A 12,516-nucleotide genomic window follows, 5' to 3' on the forward strand; every position below is an offset into this window, starting at 1 on the left:
ACTGTTTTGATTGTTCAGCAGCCACACATATGTCACTATTGCATACCACTAATAGCTTTTCTTGAGGGACAGAGGAGAAGTCGCTCAGCCCGAATGTTTAAATGTAGCTGCCAACCTCCCAAAACTTTGCACGGACTGGAGAATGCTGGCACCACATGATCCACGCTTTTCAAAATTTTGTAGTGCCTTTCACAACTTCATAAAAATGGCACACATTAGGGAAATGCACGTGCCAAACTACACCACATTTGGGGAAATATATTTATGGAAGATGTACGCATGAGGAACAGAATGTATAAAAATAATAAATTAGGAGAAATGTGCACAAAAGGGTTAATCCATAGTGACCCTTCTGGAGCAGGCTGATGCATTTGTATACTTCCTTGAGGTTGAATGAAGGTGCAATGTGTGATCCCCGCACCCAAATGGCATACAGATCTCAAGCAACCTATTTAGTCCATCTCTTTCCAATATTGGAAGTGGTTTAATAAACGTGTCATATTAGGGTTTCAACAAACTAGATCAAACTTGTTGATCTATTCAAAAATATGAAACACAGTCAAAGACAGGCAAAATTATAAAAACATTGACTGGTATTGCATAACCAGAAGCCTAAGCATCTGTTAAATATCAGTGTAATATGTATGCCATTCCCAACATTCCCAGTTTTTGCAGCTCCCCATCAGTTCTTCTTTAATATAGAAAGGATACTAGAATCATTTATCATTTTTATCTTTTAAAATTCTGTTTTTAATGGTATAAGCCTTTTTAAAAATATTTAGTAAGTAAGTAAGTAAGTAAGTAAGTAAGTAAGTAAGTAAGTAAGTAAGTAAGTAAGTAAGTAAGTAAGTAAGTAAGTAAGTAAGTAAGTAAGTAAGTAAGTAAGTAAGTAAGAAAGTAAGAAAGTAAGTATTGTGTTTCCCTGAAAATAAGACAGAAACAATGACAAAAAATAGTCTTGTGAATTGGGGAAAAGACAAATGGCTATCATATGAGGAAACAGGCTATCCAGAGCCCTCTTTGTGTGATCTATTCACTTGAAGCTCAGCATACAATGATCTTATACTCACACACACATAAAATCCTAATAGTATTACAATGTTTCAGGAAATTTAGTAAAGGAAGTGAAGTCAAAGCAAAAAGGGAAATATGACTATTCCAGAACACAAAAATGCTTTCGAAGCAATGGCACTAGCCTGCCTCTTTGCCTTTCAGAACATGAAATTAGGTGCTTCAGTGGCTGGAGAGTCCAGGGGAGATCTTTGGCTTTTACTAGGGGTTCCCACTGCTATTGATTGCTTTGGAGCTAGCAATGTAGCATATTACCCTACTTTCAATTTCCCCCTTTCATATCACTGACCATTTTTGTAACCAAATGGGATACAAAAGATCCACTCGTGTGGGTAAATCATGGCTCCTTGTCCTGGCCCACAGTGATACAGGAGTCACACAAATACCACTGATGTCAATCTAGATTTATCATAGACAACACATCCCTTCAAATATCAACATGTGCTGTAACCAGGTTGTTCCCACAACCTCACTACGCAGGAAGAACACACAGATTAATCCCACCCCCCCACCCCCCGCATGTCATTTTGAAGATAATCCAACTTAATCCTCTCCTGTGCCCATGCTGAGGGAGGGAGGGAGGGAGAGGTTGGTTTTGTGGACCTCTGGGAAAGAAACCATTCCTGAAAATGAGGAAACATCATGAGTGTGACATGGGATGGAGGGAGTTACACAGCACCGCTGGAATTATTTCTAGCAGGATTGTTTGCCCGTCTGAAGAATAGAAAATGTAAGAAAAAAAAAAACAAGCAGGAGATAGCAGTTGATATCATTGCATCAAGAATGGTTGCTACCATTCACACTTGTTGACTATTGTTTTGTGTTTGGTTGAGAAGTGGTTAACTGATGAATGCAAGGAGTCAGTTTCTAGAATTTTCCCTTGCTTGGTGTCTCTTTGTGAATGATACTGAATACAAGACAGCATCCTGTAGGCCAGTGGTCCCCAACTGTTTTGCTTCCATGGACCAGTTTAGCGTACATGCTGGGGGCCGTGTGTGCGTGGGAGAGACCGTGCATACGTGGGAGGGGTGTGCATGTGCAGAGGGAAATGTTTCTCCTGCAAGCTGATTCTTACATAGAATAGATGTCACATTTACATATACACAAACAATTAATACAGCAGCTATGTCATCAATATGCCGTCTGTGAGAAGACATGTTACAAATTGCTTTGGGATTTAAGCACGCTGAAAGAGATTTCTCTCTCATTCCCTCTCTTTCTCTCGCTTTTCTGGATTGCAAACCTGCTTAGTTACTGCACACTAGAGGGCACTTGAGGTAGACCAAAAGAAATATATCGCTTCAGCCTATGAAACAGAAGGAGCTACCTGCATGAGACAAGATAAGTTCAGAAATGTAAAAGCAGGGTCTAAGAAATCTGTAGCATTTTTCTTCTGTCCAAATGGATAAGGAGATGATAGCTAAACATTTTGCTTGTTGGACAGCTGTTTGCCTGATATTTTAAGATTTCCAATAATTTATATTTCTCTTCCTCAACAGTAAGAAAAAACAATGCAAATTACTTTGGGAGAATGAAATTTTCATTTCACAGTGTTGTTCTGTGGGTCACAGAACAATCATATGTGGGGGTGGCTCAGCCCAACATTTCAAGGAGGGGTGTTCCCTGTTTGATCACAAGCCAGCTATGAACTCTTTTCCAGGTCCCCTATTCCTGTACCAAAGCTCTCTCTCTCTCTCTCTCTCTCTCTCTGTGTGTATGTGTTTCATTTGTGAGATGATTGCACATCTAGTTTGTATCTTTTAAATAGGACTGCACAAGAATTCTGTTTAAGTTCACCTTTGTTCAGAACTTACAAAAACTGAGCAAATTTTAATATCACAGGAAGCTAGACTAACAGATTGTTCATCTCTGGTTCTCAGAAGCACAGTGTACTTGATTCCCTGTACTGGTAGGAAGGCTGGGTAGAAATCAAATAAGGTGTAAGACCCATTGGACACAATTTTGGCAAGGTATACTCATAAGGAAGTGGGTATAAGGTCACAACTTTAAAGGATTAGAAGGCACAACAAAAGAAAGTATGCTTGTTTTCATGCTTCTTGTTGATAATAATGATTGATATAGCAATCTCATCTCATGAGTACAAGAAATTAATTGGTAGTCCTCTTCCTCATAGCTTCACATTAGTCTCCACCATTATTTAAATGAGTGTCTTCAAGCAATAGCTAGGAAGGCCTTCTACAGCTCTGTTTTTTCAAGGTTTGGCTTAACGAATTCATTTCACATTTTCCTCCTCCTCCTCCTCCTCCTCCTCCTCCTTCCTTAAGATGCTTTGCTATCATATTTAAATCAAGCAAATGTATGCAAAAAGTAATTTGTTAAACTTTAAGAATGTAGGAAGCTAGCCACCTTATACCACGATCAAGGCTGGACACATTTTTTAAAAGGCGGAATTTCTAGCAGCTCCTGTTGCTCCACACAATGTTAGTCCAATGCTAGTCCAACTTAGATCTCTTTTTTTGATAGAGTTATGGGCTTGATAGATGAAGGGAACGCTGTGGATGTAGCATATCTTAATTTCAGTAAAGCCTTTGACAAAGTTCCCCATGATATTCCTGCAAGGAAGCTAGTAAAATGTGGGCTAGACAGTGCTACTGTTCGGTGGATTTGTCATTGGTCGACTGATCGAACCTAAAGGCTGCTCACCAATGGCTTCTCTTCATCCTGGAGAGAGCTAACTAGTGGGGTGCGTCAGGATTCTGTTCTGGGCCCTGTGCTAGTCAACTTCTTTATCAATGACTTGGATGAAAGAATAGAGAGTATGCTGATTAAATTTGCAGATGGTACCACATTGGGAAGGGTTGCTAATTCCCCAGAGGACGTGACCTTGACAGATTAGAGTCCTGGGCCCAAACGAACAAAATGAATTTCAACAGGGAGAAATGTAAGGTCCTACACCTAGGCAGAAAAAAACGAACTGCACAGATATAGGATGAAATACACCTAGCTAGACAACAGTACCTATGAAAGGGATCTAGGAGTCTTGGTAGACCACAAACTGAACATGAGTCAGCAGTGTAATGTGGTTGCCAAGAAAGACAATGCAATTCTTGGTTGCATCAATAGGATTATAGTGTCTAGATCAAGGGAAGTGATAGTACCACTCTATTCTGCTTTGGTCAGACCTCACCTGGAGTATTGTGTCCAGTTCTGGGCACCTCAATTCAAGAAAGATGTTGACAACCTGGAACATGTCCAGAGGAGGGCGACCAAAATGGTCAAAGGTCTGGAAGCGATGTCCTATGAGGAGTGGCTTAGGGAGCTGGGAATGTTTAGCCTTACAAAAAGAAGCTTAAGAGGGGACATGATAGCTATGTTTAAATATTTGAAAGGATGTCATGTCAAGGAAGAGGCCGGCTTGTTTTCCATGGCTCCAGACACTAGGACAAGGAGCGATGGCTTCAAACTACAGGAAAAGAGATTCCTTTTGAATCTCAGGAAGAACATCCTGACAGTCAGAGCTGGTTGGCAGTGGAATAGGCTGCCTCGGAGTGTGGTAGAGTCTCCTTCTTTGGAGGTTTTTAAGCAGAGGCTGGATGGCTATCTGTCGGGAGTGCTTTGATGGAGTTCCTGCATGGCAAGGGGTTGGACTCGATGGCCCCTGTGGTCTCTTCCAACTCTGCGATTCTATGATCCTAACTATGGCTTAAAATGGTGCCCAATCCCAGCTTTTTCAAACCACAATAGGACTCGTGTACCATAAAAATATTCGGGAAACCTTCCATTGGCCTGCTTAACTGTTTATTCGTCTAACTATCAATTGCCAGATGCGCACCAGCCAGCTGGAAACCTTATTTTTTCCAGGGAGGTGCTCCAGTGGCTACTTTTTGCTGATGTTGAGTGCTCAGCTGCTGCTCCAATCCTGGCACTATCAGGAGCCAGGACCACCCACCCACCCACCCATTCCCACTCCGTGTGATCAAGGAGTCGATTAGGGGAATCACATTAAATCCCATGTGTGTTGCAAGCATGTTCATGCCTGTTTGCAGTTAATCCTCAGTAAATACCTTTGCTGCAGATTATTACATTTGTAATAATTACATTTGTAATAATTACATTTGTAATAATCCACAGCAAAGGTATTTACTGGGGGGTTAGCTGCAAACAGGCTATCTATGAAATGGATAGCAAAGCATTCTAAAATAAGCCATTGCTCCGTCCAACCCAATATTGTCAGCTCTGATGAGTAGCAATAGCTTTTCAAAGTTTGAAAGACAGATTTCTTTCCTAATCTTATTTGGAGGTCTATGGCGTACTTTATAGATAATCTGTCTAAGTACCATCTGGTCCTGACCTTGCAGAGTTGTTTGTTTGCTTATTTATTAGCATCAAATGAGATTAAATGTGTACAGTGGTCAAGTTCTAAGGTAGTGACATTGCAAGGTAGGAATGTGGATCAAACTGCCTCTCGGACAGAAACTGAGGTGGTGGGGAAAAGGGAATACTCCCCCTTGCAGCAAGATTCCCCTAAGGGAGACTTTCCTCTCATGAAGATTTTTGCTGCAATTCACAGAAGATTTGTGGTTAGAGATGGGGACAACTCACCATCATCAAAAGTTGACGACACATGAAGCATGAAGTTGCCTCCATGAAGCGACAAATAACGAAGTTATTCATCGATTCGTGAGGAGTTATTAAAAAACACCCCTGCCCCTCCATTGCCACTGCTCCCCTGCGCCGCCACTGCCCCCCCCTCATTTAGGGTAGGGAAGCCGTAGCCTCCATCTTTACAAAGGGCAGTCGGACTCCCTTTTTACATACCATGGCTGAGAGGCCAGATGAAGACCTTGGCAGTGGCGATTAAGCAAAGGGGGTGTCGGTGAGGGTGGGCTGGGGGGGTATGGCCGGTAGGCAAAATGGGTAATGTTGTAATACAAAGGATGGGCAAAAACAGGTAAATATTCGTCCCTTCATATTCGTGGGGGGTGTCACTGAAACCCACAAATATGAAGGGATAAATATCTAACGAATCAGCTATTTTCGTCAAAAAAGGCCATCCATTTTTATATTCATCCCCATCTCTATTCGTGGTCATTTTTTTTCCTCTCTCAAAAAAATGTCCAGCTGTGAAAAATTCTTAAAACTCCATCATCTAACGGTATCTTTCCTGTGTGAGATTCAGCTGGAAAGGACAGAAAAAGTGACCAGATACTCAGGATTATTACCTATGAAGGATGCCACCTTTCCTGAACAGGAGTCACTAGGAAGGAAGATAAGCTGTGCAGAATTTGGCAATTTTCCGTGGAGAATTATAGGGTAAAATGAAAAGATGACGTATTTTTGCAGGTATGTGGAAAAACCTATTGGTACAGGAGGAAGTCTCAGTAGAAGCTTTGGCATAGTGAAACCTAGAGAATCTTGGTTCCAAAAAGTCTTGTGAGTAATTGGCAGATCCCTGATTTTTAGGGATCTTTAGCATTTTTTGTAAAATGATTCCCATAATTTTGATTGTATCTTTTAGTACCATTTTCTGTTGTTTCTAGTCTCATGGTTCTCGGCATAATTTTCATTCATAACATTAATTAATTAATTAATTAATTAATTAATTAATTAATTAATTAATTAATTCATTCATTCATTCATTCATTCATTCATTCAGTCTATCCTGCCTTTCTTCCTTTGCACGAAGGCAAGCAATCTTACAAATAGATTCTAAAAATCACAAATTATTGAAAACATGCTAACTAAAATTTAAAATTACAACATAAATTATTTTTAATTGTTATTCTAAAACTATAAAACAAAAATTCAAAGAACTGCTTAAACAACCCATCTCAATTGCCCACTGCCTCCCCAAAAGGCTCTCTCTCTAAAAAGTTAGGTCTTCCATTTCTGGTGGAGGAAATGGAGGGAAGGAGCGAATGATACCTCACAAGAGAAGGAGCTCCATAATCTGGGAGCAGTCACAGAAGGAGCCCACTCTCAAGCCCTTCCCATATGTGCTGATGAAAATGGCAGATCTGACATAAGGTGCTCTGCTGTGGACCTGAATATGGTCTTTCAGGTAGCCTGGATCCAAGACATGAAAGACTTTAAAGGTCATGACCAGCACTTTGAATAGGTCCTGAAAATGAACAATCAGACTATGAAGCACTTGTTACTGAGGGTGTTAGGAAAAAGTCCCTATCAACAATCTCAGAGTGCAGGAGACATATCAATGGGCTCAAGTTAAAGGAAGCCAGATTTCGGTTGAATATCGGGGAAAACTTCCTAACTGTCAGAGCAGTACGACAGTGGAACCAATTACCTTGGGAGTTGGTGAGTTGGAAGCATTCAAGAAAAACTTAGCTAATCACCTGGCAGATATGCTTTGATGGTATTTCTTCATTGAGCAGGGGGTTGGATTTGATGGCCTTGTAGGCCCCTTCCAACATCACTTTTCTATGATTTCTGTGAACAATCTGGCAGCAGCAATTTGTACCAGCTGAAATTTCCAAGCCAACTTGAGAGGCAACCCCAGGTAGAGAGCTTTGCAGTATTCTGAACGGGAGGTATCCAGGGCATGTATCATTGCTTCAGTGCCATTTAATCCAATTGGCTACTTCAACTTATATGGTTTTTGTAGATAACGTTGCCGTTTTCCATCCGGCACAATTGCCTTGCAAACACCAACCTACAAAAAAAAAAAAGTTGTGTAGCCTAGCTAATGTATTAAAAGACACACACGGGGGGGGGGAGAGGTCGAAAAACTGCACTTGAATAATTAGCATAGATTTCCATGGGGAATTCTTCACTTGAGTTTGTGCCGAAAGACTGATGTTGGCAAATGTTGGTAGTAGGATTCTGGCCAATTAGTGTGAAGTAGAAAGAAAAGGGAAGAGGATTTGGAAATAATGTAAACCTTTGACAAGGTGAGCATCTTTGTCAATAGTTTGCTGATCTGCTTCCAAAGCAGTAGTTTCAGTTTCATTGATTCCTGTCACAGAAGTCCGTTTAGCATTTAACTACATACTTTAACTTTATCTAAAGCTGTAGCCTTAAGATTAGCCATGGGCATGAACTGCGTTTCTGCGGTTCAGCGTGATTCGGCTGCACAGCTGTTCTGGTGCTACCCCGGCTTTCCCAGGACTGCCTCCTCTGGTGGGTGGGGCCGGGGCGTGGCTTGTCAGCCCCACTTCCTCCAGATGCTGCCTCTGAGTGGACACCCACTGCAGGAAGCAGAGCTGGGAAGCCATGCTACTGCATCTGAGTGGGTGCTGGCTCAATGCTTATTTTTTAAAATAATAATAATAATAATAATAATAATAATAATAATAATAATAATAATAATAATAATAATAATAATAATAATAATAATAATAATAATAATAATAATAATAATAATAATAATAATAATGATGATGATGATGATGATGATGATGATGATGATGATGATAATTGTTATTGTTGTTGTAGTTATTGCTATTATTATTATTATTATTATTATTATTATTATTATTATTATTATTATTATTATTATTATTATTATTATTATTATTATTATTATTATTAAAAGAGATACTTCCCCCTCCCCCCCACAAAAAATACAACCAACAAAAAGCCTTAATAACATCTTGCACATTTCTAAAACACAAACATGGTTTGATCGTGGGGGAATTGACCAGTTAATATGCCTGCTAACGTATCCGTTGAAAAATGTGCACTAAATGTGCATTCATTCATTCATTCATTCATTCATTCATTCATTCATTCATTCATTCATTCATTTATTTATTTATCTTTACATTTGAAAAAGTTCCCCATGCAAGTGGGAAGTAATAAGGCTGGAGATGGCAGAAGGAAGAATCCCGAGGAAATAGATTTGCATTTTCTCTCATCGCCTCCTCCCACGAAATTTGAAAATTAAGATTGCCCCTCAGGGCCTTCTCCATGTCCTCTTGCCAACAAGAGAGGAGAGTCATCAGCAGGAAAGATGCTTTCTTACAGGAAGCACACTGGCTGTAGAGTAGCCTGCAAGATCAGGCTCTCCTTACACCTTGTTCGTGGTTTTCTTGGTACGAAAGGAACAAACCCCATTCTATGCCCCAAGTCTTTCAAACAATTTCTGAACTTGAGATCTGGTCACTTGATGCTTGGTGTGTAATTTATTGTACTGTAAACTTGAAAAGTCTTTCCTGCTGTTTAATTCTAAGCATCATTCTTTCATATCATACTATCTCTTGCAAGCTGCCCATAGAACATATGGTATATAAATGTAGGAAATAAAATAAATAAATTGAAGGCTGTCTTCTGTAAAACAGATGTTTTTCTTTGAAATTCAGTTTGGGAATGAGAAAATGTACATTTGAAGTTTTCCATTTTCTCATGTAGTACAAAAGTAACATGTTAAAATATCAAAGATCTGATGTTTCAAAATTGCATCTGAATCTTGACTGTGGTTTTGTTTATTCTCTTTGATCACTCTGGGCCAAAGTAGATGAAGTTGGAGATCCTCTCTCAGTCTCATTAAATTTCTTTTATGAGAAATTTCCATACAACTAAGGGAGCCACGATGGACTATTCTGGGCATTGTGAGCAAACCGCTCAACACTGAAGTGAGTAAAAGATTGCCTGTGAATCATAGCCACATTCACACACATGCACACACACACACACACACACACACACACGTGCGCACGCACGCGCGCGCGCACACACACAGAGAGAGAGAGAGAGAGAGAGAGAGAGAGAGAGAGAAGGTAATTTTAGTTGGAATTTGCTGAAGAAACTATAACTACGAAAACTCCAGAGGTTCTAGCAGAAAAGCAGAAATCTGCCCGGAGTAGACTTTGTCTAAAAGGGTGGGATAGAAATCAACTCAACTCAACTCAACTCAACTCAACTCAACTCAACTCAACTCAATCAATCAATCAATCAATCAATCAATCAATCAATCAATCAATCAATCAATCAATCAATCAATCAATCAATCAATCAATCAATCAATCAATCAATCAATAATGGAAATTGAAGACTGTGTGGAATGTTTTCTTTTATGGAGGCCACCCTCGTATTTACAATACTACTTTTCTCGTTCAGAATGCGTCCATATTTTGAAGGATTGTCCAAACTACTTCTTTAAATAAGAGGAACTATAATGAGAGAGATCAAGTGTTTTGAAGTTGCCCAACCACAGTTAATACTTGGATGGGATTCAACATTTTCTTTTCCTTCTTCTTACCTAGAGGTTTGAGACCATCTAACCAAATCCAAGTATTTAAAAAAAAAAGAGGAAGGGGTTCATGGAGACAGCTACCTACATCAGAGGCTGGCATCTTATGACCATCTGGACATTTTTTTTTTGGACTGCAACTTCTACCATCCCTCAGCTGGTGGGAGCTGCCAGTCAAACTCACCAAAGACCAAGTCTCTGTTGCTCTCCTCATTCAATAGGTGAGGGACTGTACAAAAAGTGAGGGCAAGCAAATGCTTCTGAACCAGCCTAATAAAGGCTCTCTTCCTAAGTTCCCCCAAAAGCATCAGAAACCAGACATGCAGGGGGAGAGACCAGTTGCTTCTCTGTAATATTAAGAACTGGGAAGCACTGGAGGATTCTGACTGGGGCAGGGGAGCATCACCCCATCCCCACCCATAAGCTGCTCACAAAAGGAAGGTAAGATCTGATGACTGCTGTGGTTTTTATGAACTCAGGAATGTGTCTGAAATATGTGTACAGTACGGATTGTATATGACATCAGAAAGCACTCTGCCTCCAGCACAGGGAAAACTAGGCAATGCAGTTAGCATATCATTAACAGCAGAGCTCCCTTAAGAGAGAAAAGTCATCTGTTTATTCTAATGCAAGGTTGCACAAATTTGTATCTCGCAAATGAGTTTGCTTTTGTTTTGTGGTAGGTCATAAAAATATAAGCTGTATTTGCAAGCTTTGAGGGGACTGCGCCCCTGAAGGGGAAATGTAATAACAGGAAATACTCATTCCCCTCAATGTGTGATTAACACATTGCCCTCTAGAGCAAACTTTGAGAGCACCTAAAAAGCAGAAAATTGCCCCCTTCCTGTCCCGCTGATAGAAGCAACTCAATCATGGGAAGCACCCAAATGAATTCCACTCTTAGGCTGTTATTCAAAACATACTGACCGGGGAGTAATCCTGATTTACTGTGCATCCACATTGATAGGAACAGGTATATCCTAAATTACTGCAAATTCAGACTCACAGATGATTAGGAGAGAGTTAGAATAAAATGATTACAAAGTATTGTTTGCATAATTGTGTGGTGAACTGCTCAGAGAGTGTTTTAGCACTATGGGGCAGTATATAAGACACAATAACATTTTCATGTAAAAGTTCCACAAACAGTATGTTATTAGAAAGTGTTTACTGTGCAGAACAGTATTTCTAATGACATATTTAATTGTTGACATATTCTGTATTCTCCTTTTTATCTCTTTTTATTAATTAGGAGTGTGCTAAGCAAAAAAATCCCTCGTTTCTGTTTTGTTTCTGGTTCCTTAAAGGGTTTTTTTGTGTGTTTTTTAAAATTATTTTTTGATGGTAGCAATGCAGAGAGGCTACTTCTCCCCAGTTAACATATTAGAAATGACTTGTTTCAAGTAATTCCATTTCATTTTTCCCCATTTGTGTTTTCTGGTGCTAGTCCAAGAAGGCTCTAAAGAACCCATTAAAACATACCAAAAAAAGCAAATGCCCCATCCATATTAGGAGTGTCCTTTGTTCCAGAATTTCTCTGGAAAATTAAGTAAAGCAGAGTATATGTTTCCAATCCAATTTGAAATTTATTTATTTATTTATTTATTTATTTATTTACAGTATTTTGTTAGCTGCAATGAAATAAGGATGCATGAAACAGCATTCTAATCAAAATAGGGTTCTCTGAATTGCCAGTGTTTTTCTTAATACTTCAGAGGTGAATAAAAGTAAATACAAATATTTTTTTGGGGGGGGGGACTTGACACCAGTGAGTCCTTCTCAGAAAATGAAAATAGTAGTTTAAAAGACCTAGGAAGCCCAAAATGGAAGAAGAATGAGTATTCAAGTACTAATGAAAAGCCCAAGCTCTTCTGGGAACCCCAACCACAGAGCCCCTTCTAGGATAGAGATCAAACCATTCTGTCCCTGTGATTGGCTGCCCTTTCACACCTTAGCAACAGGTGTTAGTTTATTAGAGATCACTATTTGCATCACATTAACTTTCAGTAAGGGGTGTGCTTTTGAGAATGTTTCTTCTTCTTCTTTGCTTTCAGGCAGCTGCAGATGTCGATCCAATCAACTGAGTGTGTGAAAGTTGTGTCATGGATATCTATTGTCTCTTCAGGGAGATTTAAATAGCATTAGGAACAGGAGAAAGCCAGAGAGTTCCAAAAAAAATCTACTTCTGCTTCATTGACTACACAAAAGCCTTTGACTGTGTGGACCACAACAAACTATGGCAAGTTCTTAAAGAAATGGGAGTGCCTGACCACCTT

The sequence above is a fragment of the Pogona vitticeps genome, chromosome 10 (genome assembly GCF_051106095.1).
Source record: "Pogona vitticeps strain Pit_001003342236 chromosome 10, PviZW2.1, whole genome shotgun sequence".
Lineage (NCBI taxonomy): Eukaryota > Metazoa > Chordata > Lepidosauria > Squamata > Agamidae > Pogona > Pogona vitticeps.